Here is a 14,261-nt window from a genome sequence, read left to right on the forward strand (position 1 = left end):
AGCAGGGCACAAATAAACAAGGAGAGCATTAATACAACTCAAGGAAACACCTTTTGTACAAAGTGAATCTGTCAGAGCTGCAGATCGCCTTAACATGGATTGCTGAGCAAGTAATGAGCAGGATCTTAAAAATATTTTATGTGATTGTGTTTTTCAAGTTTCTGAATCCTCAATACATGTAGTCATTTCTTTTTTAATTACATTTAAAAGAACGGTAATGTGGCCCCAGACTTTAGGACCCCGATGTTGCCTGTATGAATCCCCTCACCATGACAGACCGGGGGAACACAAATCAACTAAAGACACTATTTGTGACAATAACATTTAAATATGTCTTTTTATCACTGCATATTGAAATGGATGTGTTCTTTTTCCTCGCCAATCATCGATTTCAAACAAATAGTACACCACACCCATCAGAATTGACCACTCTTTATGAATCACACGGATATTCAGGGAGGTTTTTTGTATAGTCCACCACTGAAAACTATCTGTCTCTCCTCCTTGAAGAAGAAGAAGAAGAAGAAGAAGAAGAAGAACACCCTTAAAACTTCAAAGAAAAGCCCATACTAGTTTCAGGCTCAGTCCCTTTTAGTAGCCTGCTGTTGCTGCACGTTTTGACAAATAAAGGCCGGTCTCAATCAGAAGGCCCTCTGCATGAAGTGTCTAAAGAGTTTGTGGATCAGAAATAAGAAGAAGCAGCACGACAAAAAAAAACAAAGATTCCAGCACCTTGTTGAATCTATGCCACGAAGAATTAAGGCAGTTCTGAAAGGCAAAAGGGGGTCAATCCCGATACTGGTGAACCTAAAAAAAGGGTCTGATGAGTTTATTACTAAGTTATAAAATATATGGGGGTCCTTGGCATGACAAAGTTTGAGAAAGCTTTTCTTAAGGACACACCGTTTGAACTATAATCTTAAAGCGAGATAATTATAGAGGTTAAAGAGTTTAAATTTAATCATGCATTATTTTTCTTGTCTACAGTTTGTTTAGGGGCTGTTTGTTATTTTATGATCTTTTTTTTTTTTTTTAATCTGTTGGTTGCTGATGTCTGTATAATGATGCCCTCTGAAATAATGGAGAAGATATTTAAAAGTTAGACAAAGCTGAAATATGTTCATTGAGTACCTTTGGAGCGACCCTCAGTGTCTGTACACGGTGTCACCAGTAGAGGGCGGTGTCATGTCAATGCACTAGAGTGGGGCAGTTGTTCTGTTTCCAGCAGGGGTCTCCCTCTCTTCAAACTTTGACACAATGTGAAAGTCGGTCAAATATGACGCGTTTTGTTTTGAAACTTTCATCACTGAGGATGAGGCTGAGTGGAGATGTTCTAATATTACCTAAATGTATCTGTCTGGGTTTTTTTTTATTAATAAAAAGCAATACATAAAGACATGTTAGGACAGTGCAGGACTGAGTCATGAAGTTAATCTGACAAATAGATCTTTAGTATTTCCTAATCATCAAGCTGTAAGTAATAAAGACATGACATGATTGTTTGAAACACATCAGAGCTGTAAATCGTTTTCAATAGTTTCATAATCCAATCATATATATAATCATCACCTTGTTTTAAAATAGCATCTGTTCCACATTTTGTAAATGAAGTTGTAAATAAATATTGTAATCACATAAAGATTTTTCTTTGGAAACAGTAGAAGTTGGAGAAAACATCTCACCTCACCAGAAGGTACATTTAGTCATTTTTCTGGATCTTTCAGTCAGAATCATCCATCCATTATCTTTTAATGCTTTTCCCGTTCAGGGTTACAGGGGGGCTGGAGCTGATCCCAGCTCTCATTGGGGAGAGGTGGGGTACACCCTGGACTGTTCACCTGTCAATCACAGGGATAGAGACATGTAGAGACAGACAACCAGCCACACTCACATCCACATCTACAGGGAATTAAGAATAAGGAGCATGTCTTTGGACCCACGCATGCACGGAGGAGAACATGCAAACTCCACACAGAGAGGCTCCTGTCAGACAGGGATTCGAACCACGAACCTCCTCGCAGTGAGGCCACTAACCACTGTGCAGCCCCAGTCAGAATCAGAAATACTTTATTCCTCACAAGGGGGGAAATTTGGTTGTGTACTGTTCCCGAGAGCAGAGAGTTAAAAACAATAAGCAGTATAAACAAAGAGCAGAATTAACCGTTTGTTTCAGTGTTACAGGATGTGTTAATGGACAGATTCCTGACCAGTTAAGATTCAAAACATTTCCCAGTTTTAATAATGAATGAACAAATGAGGAGTTTACAGTTTTCAGTGTGAAACAGTCCACAGACAGTCAGAGCGTTTGACAGTCAGAGGGAGGAGTCGTAAAGTTTGATGGCCACCTCCTGTGGTCATCAAACTTTACGACTCCTCCCTCTGAGTGTCAAACTACATGATCTTCCTCATTAAGGTTGTCAACATGTAATCAATACTTCAATAGTTTTCATACGCCATGTGTTTATAAATGACACATCTCTTTCTGTTCTTTTTATCTTACTTTTTCTTTAAATTTAATTTAATTTAATTTACCATTTTGTACCTTTGCACAATTTAGAATTTATTACTGTAAATATTATTTATCTTATTTTTACCTCATTTTATTTTATCTATTTTATCTTATCTTATTTTACCTTATTTTGGTTGTATTGCACCGCGGGACGGAGACAAACGAAATTTCGATTCGACTGTATGTCTGGCATATTTTGAAATTGACAATAAAGTTGACTTTGACTTTGACTTTGAAAGTTTCCCATCAGGAGTGTTATTGTGACCACATAAAACAGTGAGTCTCTCTCACGCAGTAGGTTAAAGTCAGGAAATTCCACTCAGTGATGACGTTGATGTCTGGCTATATGAGGGACGGAGCGGTGCGATTTTTTTTTCAGGTGACTGTGTAGGGACATCGTTTTTCGTCGGGTTCGGTGGGTTCAGATGCTAAGGCAGGAACAAAGTCAGACACATACCACAGAGTGAACAGATACTGTGAAGCAGTTCACTTTGCCTGACCCTCCTGGTGTCACCTTTCCCTCATGTCAGGGGGCATACATGCAGGCGGGATGGGTGCTATAAGACATACAGGTCAGTTAATGTGTTTAAAAATGGCTACACAAATTCCAAATAAATCCCAGAAAAACAGTCTCACTATGCAATGCACGTCGTATGATGCTTTTGAATGTATCGCAAAATTTCCCTTAGATGTTCAGATTTTTTATTTTTTTCTACAAGGTGGTCCCCCTGCTGTCACTTTTGCCCCACATGTGAAGTGACATAACTGGACACCTATTCCCACTGTGAGTTGACTCCATGGTATGCGTGGTCTCCACCATCAACATCATCCTAGTTCTACAAGGTTAGGGACCCAAAATCTAGTGACCCATGACCTCAAAAGGATGGAGACTGTTTCTATCACCTTGATAGTATATCAGTTTCTTTGTATCCAATCTGCTTCTGTTTAAGTGGGATCATATTTCCTCATCCAAGGAGACCCTAAAGGTAAACAAACATGACACACTTCGAGGTGATTTACAGTAGAAAAAAGGTTGATATAGTTGACTCAACTTTTATGATTCAAATGTGTCTCTCGTTCACCCATTTTTTCATTCTCAAACAAAAGTCAGAGAGCTGTTTGCCATGCAACGGGCAGAGAGGCATTATGTCCTGTCGTGGCTGCGGGTCATGAGGTAAAGTGCGGCGTCATCTCATTAGAAATCAGTCCTTCAATCCTCAGTCTGCTTGTTGAAATGTTCTTGGAGGAGTTCTGTGTGAATTTGGTCAGATGAAATCCTGAAGATCTGCAACCGGTGTACGAACGTGTTGGTGGACTTAGACATGAAAAAGCAGCTTGAGTGTTCGGAAAAGTAGAAGACGCTATTTAAGTTCAGTCCCTTTACCGTTTGTCAACTTCAACAGATGGACAGGAGGTCTAGAGGATTTAACAGACAACCCCGGTAGATGATCCCCTCTTTGAATGCTGAGCTTAAGACACCCCAACTTTTCGTCAAACTGCTTTTGAACAAATCTCTGAAGTAAATTTACAAGTTGAAACCTTTTTTTGATGTTAGGAGGCTCCATGGATCATGGATATATATAAAAAAAGTCCTGGTGGTGCATGGTTGGGGAAAAGAAGCAAATATTAAGCATCAGTCAGCTACTTCTATGACAAACGACCAACTCCATGAGTCGAAGAAGCTTTTTTGGGACGTGGTGCTGGAGGTGGATCTTGTGGTGAAATTCAGATGTTTCAGCTGATTTAGAGGTCATAAATGATCCTCCATTTGCAACTGTTCTGCTACATTCATAAAGTCTATTTTCTCTGCTCACTTTAAAGACCTTTCGTCTGTATTTGCTTAAACGTGAAGACTGAGAGAAAATGGTCTTAAGCCAACTAGGACGAGGAATCCTTGAACCCATCTGAGGACAAGTCATCAACAACAGTGTTAAAGCTCAACTCTTAAAAGAGTGTGTGACATTAAAGCTGCAGAAAACCTACAGAAATAAACTTGTATTTGATTATTTTTTTATGCAAGATATTACTTTGAATGCCAAAAATGACCTTTTAATGTCAAGTGATAAAAAAAAAAACAATACATGATAAAGCCTGTGCTACCTACATCGCAAATAACAACCATTGCCCAATTTTTATGACAATATAAATCTTTGTTAATTATTTTTTTTTTTAACATTTAGAGGCATATTTCAGTTTGCACGTGACATGTACTGCCCGGTTATGGCCTTCTGTATCCACGTCTTGCCCGTGTGTATCTTACGTTATATGACAAATAAGAAATACAGAAAATAAAGTTAATAAATAAATAAATGTTCCAGCATGTTAGCAGTAACAGTGGACGAGCCCATTCCTCACAGACGTGTGGGGGAGGGTCTATGTTATTCACATGCACACTGGCATGCGTTGTCTGTGTGCTGCAGGACTTGGGCTGCCCCACCCCCTTCGTCCTATAGAACATGTCTCGGCCTCCTATAAAACCTGTACATCGCGTACGTTCTCACTAAAGCGTCCCCAAAAACCGGTCCGACCGCCAGAGCAGCAGCTGCAGGTAAGAATTCAACTTTTTCAACATTTAACAGAAAATTATTGAAATAAGATAAGAAGCCGGCGAGGAAACGAGGGTTCACACCTGGTTTGTCAACAGTTTTAACGCGTTTTTTTTTTTTTTTTTTTTTTTTCGAAATGACCAAAATGTGAACCATTGTCTCTGTGTGTTGGCCCAGCTTGTTTGGAAGCTCATTTAAATGCTCAAATGGTTAGTTTTAGCAAAGAAAAGCTGGTGAAAGTTACAAATTAAGTGTTTCTTACAGCCTATTTATTTGGTTCATGTAGAAGCAGTAAGTGTTGGCTGGTGTGTCTTTTGAAACAAACAAAAAAAAGAAATGTAAAGAGGGAAATACACAAAAAATTAAAAAGGCGACGTGTAAAATAAATTTAAAAAAAAAATAAAGAAAAAAAAATACAATTGAATGAAGGCTGTCTTGTAAAAAAAAATGCATCTGACTGCTACTATAGATGGAAAATTTAGTGTGAATTAACTTTTTGAGCAAGTTGTCCTGGAAGAAAATATGGTGAGGCTGCATTCAGGGAACAATTGTTTAGTCGTTTTTTTTGGTGTTTCTTGTAAATTGCACATGGCTGTGAATTTGTTACCAAAAACATGTCAGGAAAAATGTTCGTTTGTAGCCTATTTATGGAAATTTCCACTGCTAGCATCAACTTAAGGATGAGGAAAATCTCCAGTTTAGTTGTTCAGTTTTCGTTGCAGAATGTAATTAAAGTGTTGCATTGAGTTGTCTTGATACGTTGCTTTACATTCAGTTCGTTAAGACAGTCACAGTGAGTGGTTATCTCACATTTCTGTAGGGTCCTTGTGTGTCTGCTTGGCTTCTGTACATTTTGTACCCAACCCGTAGAGACTGGAGAACAGCCTGTACTGTAGAGCGCATCTCCATTAAAGGTGTTTTCATGGACGTCCAGCTACTCTGAGCATGTGTGGGGGAAATTAAGGCTCTTACTTGATGCAGGTTACATTCAATATTTTTTAATGTTGAAGCCGGCTTGACTCTGTGAATTTACATGACAACTTCTTTTTATAGACAAAGAACATCAACCTTCCTGCTTCTTTGTTTGCACCTGTTTGGCGCAGCTGTCTCTACATATTAAAGGCTTCATGAAAGTGTTTTGGGTCACTTTTGGTTTCTTGATTAGATTTGCACTTATGTGTCAGATTAGCAGGGGGCTCTTAACAGCAGGGGGGCAAACAGTTTAGCTCATTGCTAATTTACAAGCTTGAGATCTGTGTTTTTTTTTTTTTGTTTTTTTTTTCCTCCGAAGCTTCTTCTATGAATCTGTTGACCAAACAAATAAAACTTTGTCTTTGTTTGTGTCAGCCATGTTGGCCTCTTCACAGCTGGGGCCCAAAATGGAGGTCATGTCTTGTGTTTCAATCACATGTACACCTTGGGTAAATCAGTGTGTGGGGTGGGGTGGGGTGGGGGGGGCCTGTTGATTGTATGAACCTTTGATAGTGACCCCCCTTTTAATGGCCCCTTGAGTAACTTGAAGAAAAGCAGTTTGTTCCCCCTTATTAGTCTCCTAATGCGTGATTGTAGTTATTTTTTTATGACAGAAAGATACGCAAACTTGTGACCCAAAGCTGCTCTTTTACCGTTGCTGCGCACTATTGAAAAATGTTAGACCATAAATGATTTCCGGGGCGCCGGAAAGTTTAGCGGTCATGTTGCAGTCCCCGTGTACAGAGGCCATAGTCCTAGCAGCAGCGGCCGTGGGTTCAAATCCGACCTCAGCCCTTTGCTGCATGTCACCCCCGCTCTCTCTCCTCGAATCTATAAATCAACCAGAAGACGGTTTATTTTATTTTTTTTAAGTAATTTTACAAAAAGTAAAGGAGATGTTCGTTGGGGATTCTGTGACTTGTAATGGATGTTTTTCACCACTTCTGACATTTTATACTCTTAAAAAGTAACCATGAGAAAAGCTGATTTAGAAAATAAGTTGAGTTTTATTTTTTTGGGAGTTCAGGGTGATTTTTAGTTTGTCTGAAGTGTTTTGCGGCTGTTAATGTTGAACATTAAATCACTTCTGTCATGATGGTTTTGCATTTTTCAAATTAATTAAACTCCACAGATGTGAATCGGCTTCTGTTCAGTAGTTTCTTGTAACATCACACGATTAAAGCTTGCGCACGCACAGCTGAGTGAAACCATGGCAACAACTGTGTACATCACGTCGTCGTGATTCTGCAGGCTGTTGCAGAGTAGGGAGTGCGTGATCTGTCAAACTGCAGGTCAGGCTGTTGTCGATGGTGTAATCCTGAGGATGTTTTGAGACTGTATTGATCGCTCTGCTGATGAATCTTTCTGTCTCTCTCACACGCATCATGTCCTCGCTCGCTTTGCAGGAAGTCCCCGGCTGCAGGCGTCTCGGCTGCGGTGTGGACTTAAATGTGACATGAGAGGGCGGGACTTAGGGAGGAGGAAAAGGGTGCTGATGTTATTTCATTGGCTGTTTGGTGCTAAGAACACAATGTACCCAGTTGAACATTTTGCACATATGACAGTGAGGCTGACTGATCTTATTGAGAAAGATGCCGTAAATGAACCTTTTTGTGTATTATCATGTACTCTCCTGATGTTGAGGCATTTTTTCTACTGTTGATGCATAATCTTCCTGCCGACAAGATCAGTTTTGCTTGGCTGTAAATATAGAATTTCTTTTGGTTGCAAAATGTAATTAATGCAGCATAGTCAGCATACAGTCCATCCCAAAATGCCCCTCATTCAATCTATGTGCAGCTGGTGTTTTGAAATATGGCCTCAGGTGATACACGGATGTGAAAACGCCTTTTTCTTTCATGTTGATCCTCCAAACCTGAATAGAGATTCGCCTGAATTCCTGCCTAAGCCAGCTGGTAATCAGCTGATCTCTAGGATATTTGTTGCAATCAAGACTGGTGACTCATGACTGTTGTCCCCTGTACACATGAAGACTAAGATTATTTTTGGTGTTGTGCAAAAAGCTGAGACAAGTGAGTCGTATTAATGTGCAGGAAATGAGGTCGGCTTTGAACCTGGGCCGCCCTTAGGCTATAGCCTCTGTACAACATGCCTGCTTGGCCACCTGTGCCCAATCAAACATCTTTTTAAAGACATGATCCAGCTGTTTTCAGCGGCCTTTATACAGAGAGATGTTTCCATTGCATGGTCCTGGCCGTTGATACCTGAGCCGACCTGCAGCGTATAGGCTCTGTCTGCAAGCGCGGCCAGGACATTTAAAGCAGCTGTCGTATCTACACAGTCAACTCTGAGTAAGAACTATGATAGGAGGACAGATGTTGCCATTAAAAAAAACAAAAAAAAACACATGTTTAGTGTCTACTGTTGCAAAATGTTCTCTTCTTTATTGTTGGTCAAACATTTGTTGAAACTAACCTAACCCGTTTTGATTTCATTAAGGTCTAGAGTTATGCTGTCATTTGCGTAATTGTGGGCATGGCTTAGGTCATCAACAGGCGGCTTCTTTGTAGCTATTTGCCCAGAGTTTAAAGGCTCCCCTCACCGCCACCTCTGCCTGCGGAAGAGGAATAAAAGAGGAACTTAATTTCAGAATTCTCCGATAACATAGTTTTTGTCTGCTCTAGTTTGAGATGTAGTTGACACATCATGCTGGTTATGTAACACCACTCTGACATGCAGCGTTAATAACACGCAGCTCTCAGAATGTGCTCGTTGTTTAGTTTGTATTTACCTTGAGTGTACAAAGTAAATCGTATCCGAAAGCTCTCAAAGGGTTTTTCTGGTTTTAGGAGGAGGCGGGACAGGTTGTGTTTTGGGGAAAGCGTCCTGCTGAGAGTAATGCATTTGGACAGCAGTGTGTGTGTGTGTGTGCGTAATATGTTCAGAGTGGGCGTGTGTTGAAGGCGAGCCCGTCGATCTGGTTGGGTGACAGTGGGGTTGTATAAAAAGGCGGAGCACAACACTGAAGTGCTCTCAGTAGTTCAAGTTCCTGCCTCTGTTTGGCATCTGTTGGGTTTTTCAGCGTGGCTGGAGAGTTCAGGGTCCCACTGATCAGTTTTTGGGGACTTTTTTTTTTTCACCATCAGAGACCTCTGGAAGGTGAGGAATCACAGGGTGTTGGTTTAAGCGAGTCAGGCCGACTTTTCACAGCAGGGGCTGCTTTGAAAGCTTGGATTACATTTCTTTTTTTTCTCTGAGGGGTGTGACTCCAAACAGGTTGGCATTTTAATGCTTCAAATAGTTTTACCTGCTTAAAAAAACCTCCTTCCCACCTTCCCCTGAGCTTTGATGACTTCAACAGTGGTCAGTCCTGGTGGAAAGTGACTACTGTTTCTTCTGAAGCTAAGACCTTTCATGTCTTTGCATTTAAATGCACAAGCTCTTCTCCTGGGGTGACTCCCCCCCCCCTTCTTTCCTTAGTAAAATAATCCAGTTGGAGAATGCAAAATCCTAGTTGGGAACTTGTTTTTTTAAAGTTTAACTCCCAAAAGGACGGACATCCGTGCCTCCAAATGCTCATCTTTGGCGTTCTTTATCAAATTGAAGTCCCAACAGTGATTAAAACACTACTTTCTTTATAAGTGACACATGCGATTGACCATGTGGGAATCAATGAAATTGTTCAGTTCTTTGCTGCGTCAGTTTATGGCGCAGCATGAATAGAAGCTCTGTTTGTGCACGCTCAAAAACAAAAAAAAAACTCAATCAACATTTGAAAAGGTTTATGCGCATTCAAGGCCTCCAGAGTCCAGATGTTTGACATTATTACTTATATGTTAGGCTTTGGGGTTCTTTTTTTTTTTTTTGCTCTGCGCAATAAGCGTTCCCTGTCATGGCTGCAGGCAAGAGATGTTCCTCCCTCATGCAACGATCAGATGGTTCACGTTTGTGCAAAGCCAACTGATGCGATCTCTTCTGTTGGAAGCAATACTTTCCAAAAACTCATTGAAGTTGGAGGCACGGTAGACTGAATCCGTCCCTTCAATAACATTTGACTTCAGCGTAGATTTTCGCTCTTAAGACAGAACAGGAAATACAACATTGGCTTTAACATTTTCTGTGACGTGACTTGCCGACACTGCTCGTCGATATTTTGACTTTACGATGTATTTTTATGTTTGTAACATTATCCTTGATTTTTTTTTTGTTTGTTTGCAGGCTTGTCGAGAACCTTTTTTTTTTAAACTGAATTCTCCATTATTTTTTTTCCCCCGCAGGTCTTGAGAGCCGCCCCAGCTCTTCCCTCCGTCACAAGCCACCTCAAACCACATCAGCAGACATGATCATCAGACTGGGCAGACTGACACCTGGATACTTCCGCCTCCTGCAGGTAATAAAAGAATTAAACTCCACATCGCCATACTTCTGATTGACTTTGGAAATTGACAGATCGATGAGATATACTCTACGTACACGGGAAGATGCTCCACAGGTCTCGCTTTGATTTAATCTCATCAATATTTTTGTATTTATTCTTTGCTTTATAGAGGTTTTTACACTAGTCCTAATCTGAACCTCTTTCAGACGAGGGCCCCCGTGCTGCTTTCATCACCTACATAATTAGGGGTGACACTAATCATTGTGAAATAATTTCCTTTTGTCCCCCCGCTGTCATCATAACCCACCCCATCAGCAGTGACCCTCCATATGTCTCGACTGCTGTGTTGTACAGAGTCTTTGTTTCCAAATTAGTGTAAATATACGAACAAAGGCTGTCCCGTCATCTGGCTTTACGCTGACTGAAAAGCTCAGCAGACCGGAGGGAAGGGACTGCCTGTTACATAAGAATCGACGAATGGGCGCTCAAGTGAAATTTTCTTTGTAAATTAGACTTTATCAAAGCAATTCTACTACCAAGGTAGTTTTGATCATTCCAAATGAGGACAGCGAGCTCTTGGCTCTGAAAAGGAAACAACTTTAACACACATTTCGGGAATGTGGGTTTTATAGTCCTGGCCTGTTCAAAAGCTCACACTCCTGTCGCACAGCTCCATGCGATCCAGGGGTCACAGGGTGCACAAGGAGCTGTGCATTTAGAACAGTAGTCGTACTTGGTGTAGGCGATTATTATTATTATGCTTTATGACACTAGTTATTTGTTTCCTTGTGCACCTTATGGGCTTGGTTCTACAAACTCTGTGTTCCCCTTTTCCTGAACGCCCCTCTCCCTCGTAAAGGTGTGGTCACATAGCTGCCGGCTGCTGTTGCTAATGGGGAATTGTGCTTTAAAGAGGATGCCTCTTGGGTTGGGCAAAATATTTGACTGTTCGCGTCTTGACTCATAGGCCAATCAGGCTTCAGCATCTGTGTTGACTCATTCTGAATGGCTCATTGTTTCGACTGTTTGGCTTCCTCTGATCCTTGTCCTGTTTGTTTTTATTTTGTCTCTGCAGAGGCAAGTTGCCGGTGAGGTGCAGACGCAGCCACAGGACCGCGCCGTCAACCAGATCGCCATGATGCTGGCCATCATGGGCCTGAGCTTGTCCTACTACAGTGCCAAACAGATGACGGAGAAGGTCCAGACCCAGCCTGCACCCTGAACGGACTTGACCGCTCTAATCTATTAGAAAATGGATGAGCCAATGAGCAGTGAAGGAGGTGGAGCCAGGACCACACTTTTCTCACCTCACAGTCATAGTCACACTCAGACACTGAATTTCTGGGATCCCTCACTCAACATGCACAGAGACTTCAGGGCTGCTGCAAAGGGGGATTCTCTACTTCCTGTTGTCAGGACCTGAAGGGGTTTGTGGGGACGCTCACTTGGGGCTGTGGAGAGGACTGGTTAAAGGACTGGTTTTAGGGGGGGAAATAAAATCCAGCTGTTTGACCATTAGTTGTTACAAAGGTACATTCTTGCAAGATGTTGCCAATGCTGTTCTGAGCTTAAAAAGGGGGAAAATCTAAAAAACTGTGAATTTAGCAAGTGTTCAAATCCTGTCCCAAAAGGGTTAAAAATCAGAACAGTGATGGATAAAGGAAGGCTGACTGCTACTGAGATGTACCTTTTAACAAAGTGATGGCAGGCACAAGACATGGTTGAAGGGGGTTAAAAAAATGTTCACTCAACCCGTTCTAGGTTTTTTTTTTTTTTTTTTGTCTTTTTGTTTCTGCCACGAGAACCTTGCAGAGAGCTGTTTTCACAAACTGTCCATAAATATTTGTGTGAAATGTTTCTGTCAAGAGTCTCGGAGAATATTTGCACAAAAGTGCAGCCATGTTTTAAATGCTACAATAGATCTGCAAAGGGATTTAAAACTACTCACTACCTTTTTTTTTTTTTTATGGTGTTTTTTTTCTGTGATTTTGCTGTTTTAACAAAACTCTATGAACTCCTGTTGAGAAGAATTGTGACTACCTTGATAAGAACTCTTCCTGCAGCATCTACATGCAAACGTATAACTGTAACAGAGTAGTGCATGGGTGTGCAGACTTTTAATCAAAGATAACAAAATCAAGAGTCTGTCTTGTTTTTATTGATGAAATGAATGTATTTCTTTATTTTGTAATGATTTAATAAAGCTGTGAATATTTTGAACGAGAATAACGGTGGATGTCGAGTAATATATATATATAGTTAGGAACAGTTCCTTAGTTGGCACAGGAGGCTGCAGGGATTCGGTATTTCCTGAATCTGTATAGTCATGCACGCAAAGGGAAGTGGTCAGGCTGATGCACATCTTGTTTCTCTTATGTAAGTGAGGATGCTGCTAGCACGCGTACTAACACGTAAGCCCAATAGTGAACTTGCAAAAATGTGGTGCTGTAGTCATGCCTTGTGTAAGAGTCTGCTAGAGAGCTGATGAAATGTGATGGGTGCAGATCATGAAAAAGAGAACACTTTCCTCATCTTTTAGTTTCAAGTAACTCCTGAAAAGGAAGGTTTGAGTGAGGTCTGAGGTTAAAGAAGAAAACATAAAAATACAAAAGGACAAATTCTTAGTATAAAAGACTTTGAAGCAAGTAATGAGTAGATGAAGCGAAAAGGGAACCTCAGAGGAGATGAAGGATACATTTGTTCGCTAGCTTGTAAACATGTATTTCAAATGCGATGAGGCAACCCCATTCTTAAAATGGAAGCCATTGTCCTCGACTTACAAAAATATGGCGCATTATTTGTCTTTCATAGCTTTTGGTGTCGTGAGTTTCACGGAGAACATCAGTAAGTTCAGATTACTTCACACGTTAGCTGGACAAATCCATTTCCTGATAAATCCACCTCTGACCCTCCTCTTCCCCTTCCACAAGGTTTTGGGCAGATTGGTGTCTGCTTTTCTGCACGTTCTCCATTTCTCTTGCAGGGCGGGGAGGTTCATAAGTGCGCATGCCTGCTCAATGTGTGATGTGATGCCCTGTGACAGGCTAAGACCTCGTTGGGTGCCACGTGCCCCCCCCCCCCCCTCTGCCCACGCCATAAGCTCCACCCCATCGCCCTCCTAGTCCCGTCCCCCTTTGCACATCACTGGGCGAAAAAAATCGTTCAGTTTGTCGTCCCAGTGTTGCAAGGCCAGGGACAGCCTTTAACGAAGGGCGCCCATTGGCCAAGCGGTGATGCGTCACCAAAATCGACCTCGTTGTGAGCCACGGAGACAAAAGGATGGAGATAAGTCATGTGCAGGAGATGTGGGTGGGGAGGGTCAATGGAGGATATGTTTTCTTTGTTATAACAGTCAATAATTTCTCACAAAGGAAATTTAGACTCCAGAGGCAGAGAGATTGCCTTAACAGTAACGACCAAGAGAGATTAAAACACAAGGTGGCTTTTTTAGGATGTTTGTGAAAGCTTTAATGAAGCTTTTGTACGAAACGATTAGTCGGGAATGGATGGTATTTGGAGTGTCAGGGATGAACACAAGAAACAAAAAGGAAGTGTGCTGGATCTCAGAGGACTGTCACATCTTATTTTGAAATCACTGAGTTCGAAAGAGCAATTATTAGAAATATGCTCAGCTAGTTAGAGCATGATGAGCAGCGGGAGAGTTTGAGTGTTGTGGGTTCATTAAGCGCTTATCTTGACGTTCTGTATTATAGAAGAATGATTTTGAAGCATACTGGCACCTTCCTTTTCTTGTACAGCTGATGAAAAAGCTTATTTTCTTTCAAGAAGTATTGTATAAACTGTGTTTCATGGTGCTAAAGTATTTAACCGTCACAATCCTTCACCCCTGTGAACTTATTTTTCATGTTCTGCTGCTGCTGAGTGTTCAATAAAG

The 14,261-nt window shown here is 41.2% G+C and overlaps 1 long non-coding RNA gene across 1 annotated transcript; it reads left to right on the plus strand.

Annotated features, from left to right (window-relative positions):
• Positions 1–4,990: 4,990 nt before the first annotated feature.
• Positions 4,991–12,595, plus strand: LOC132983689 (uncharacterized). Its single transcript, XR_009674868.1, has 3 exons — positions 4,991–5,057; positions 10,266–10,378; positions 11,442–12,595. It is a non-coding gene; the product is annotated as an uncharacterized LOC132983689 (long non-coding RNA).
• The last annotated feature ends 1,666 nt before the right edge of the window (positions 12,596–14,261 follow it).

This window comes from Labrus mixtus, chromosome 11, assembly GCF_963584025.1.
Source record: "Labrus mixtus chromosome 11, fLabMix1.1, whole genome shotgun sequence".
NCBI classification, from domain to species: Eukaryota; Metazoa; Chordata; class Actinopteri; order Labriformes; family Labridae; genus Labrus; species Labrus mixtus.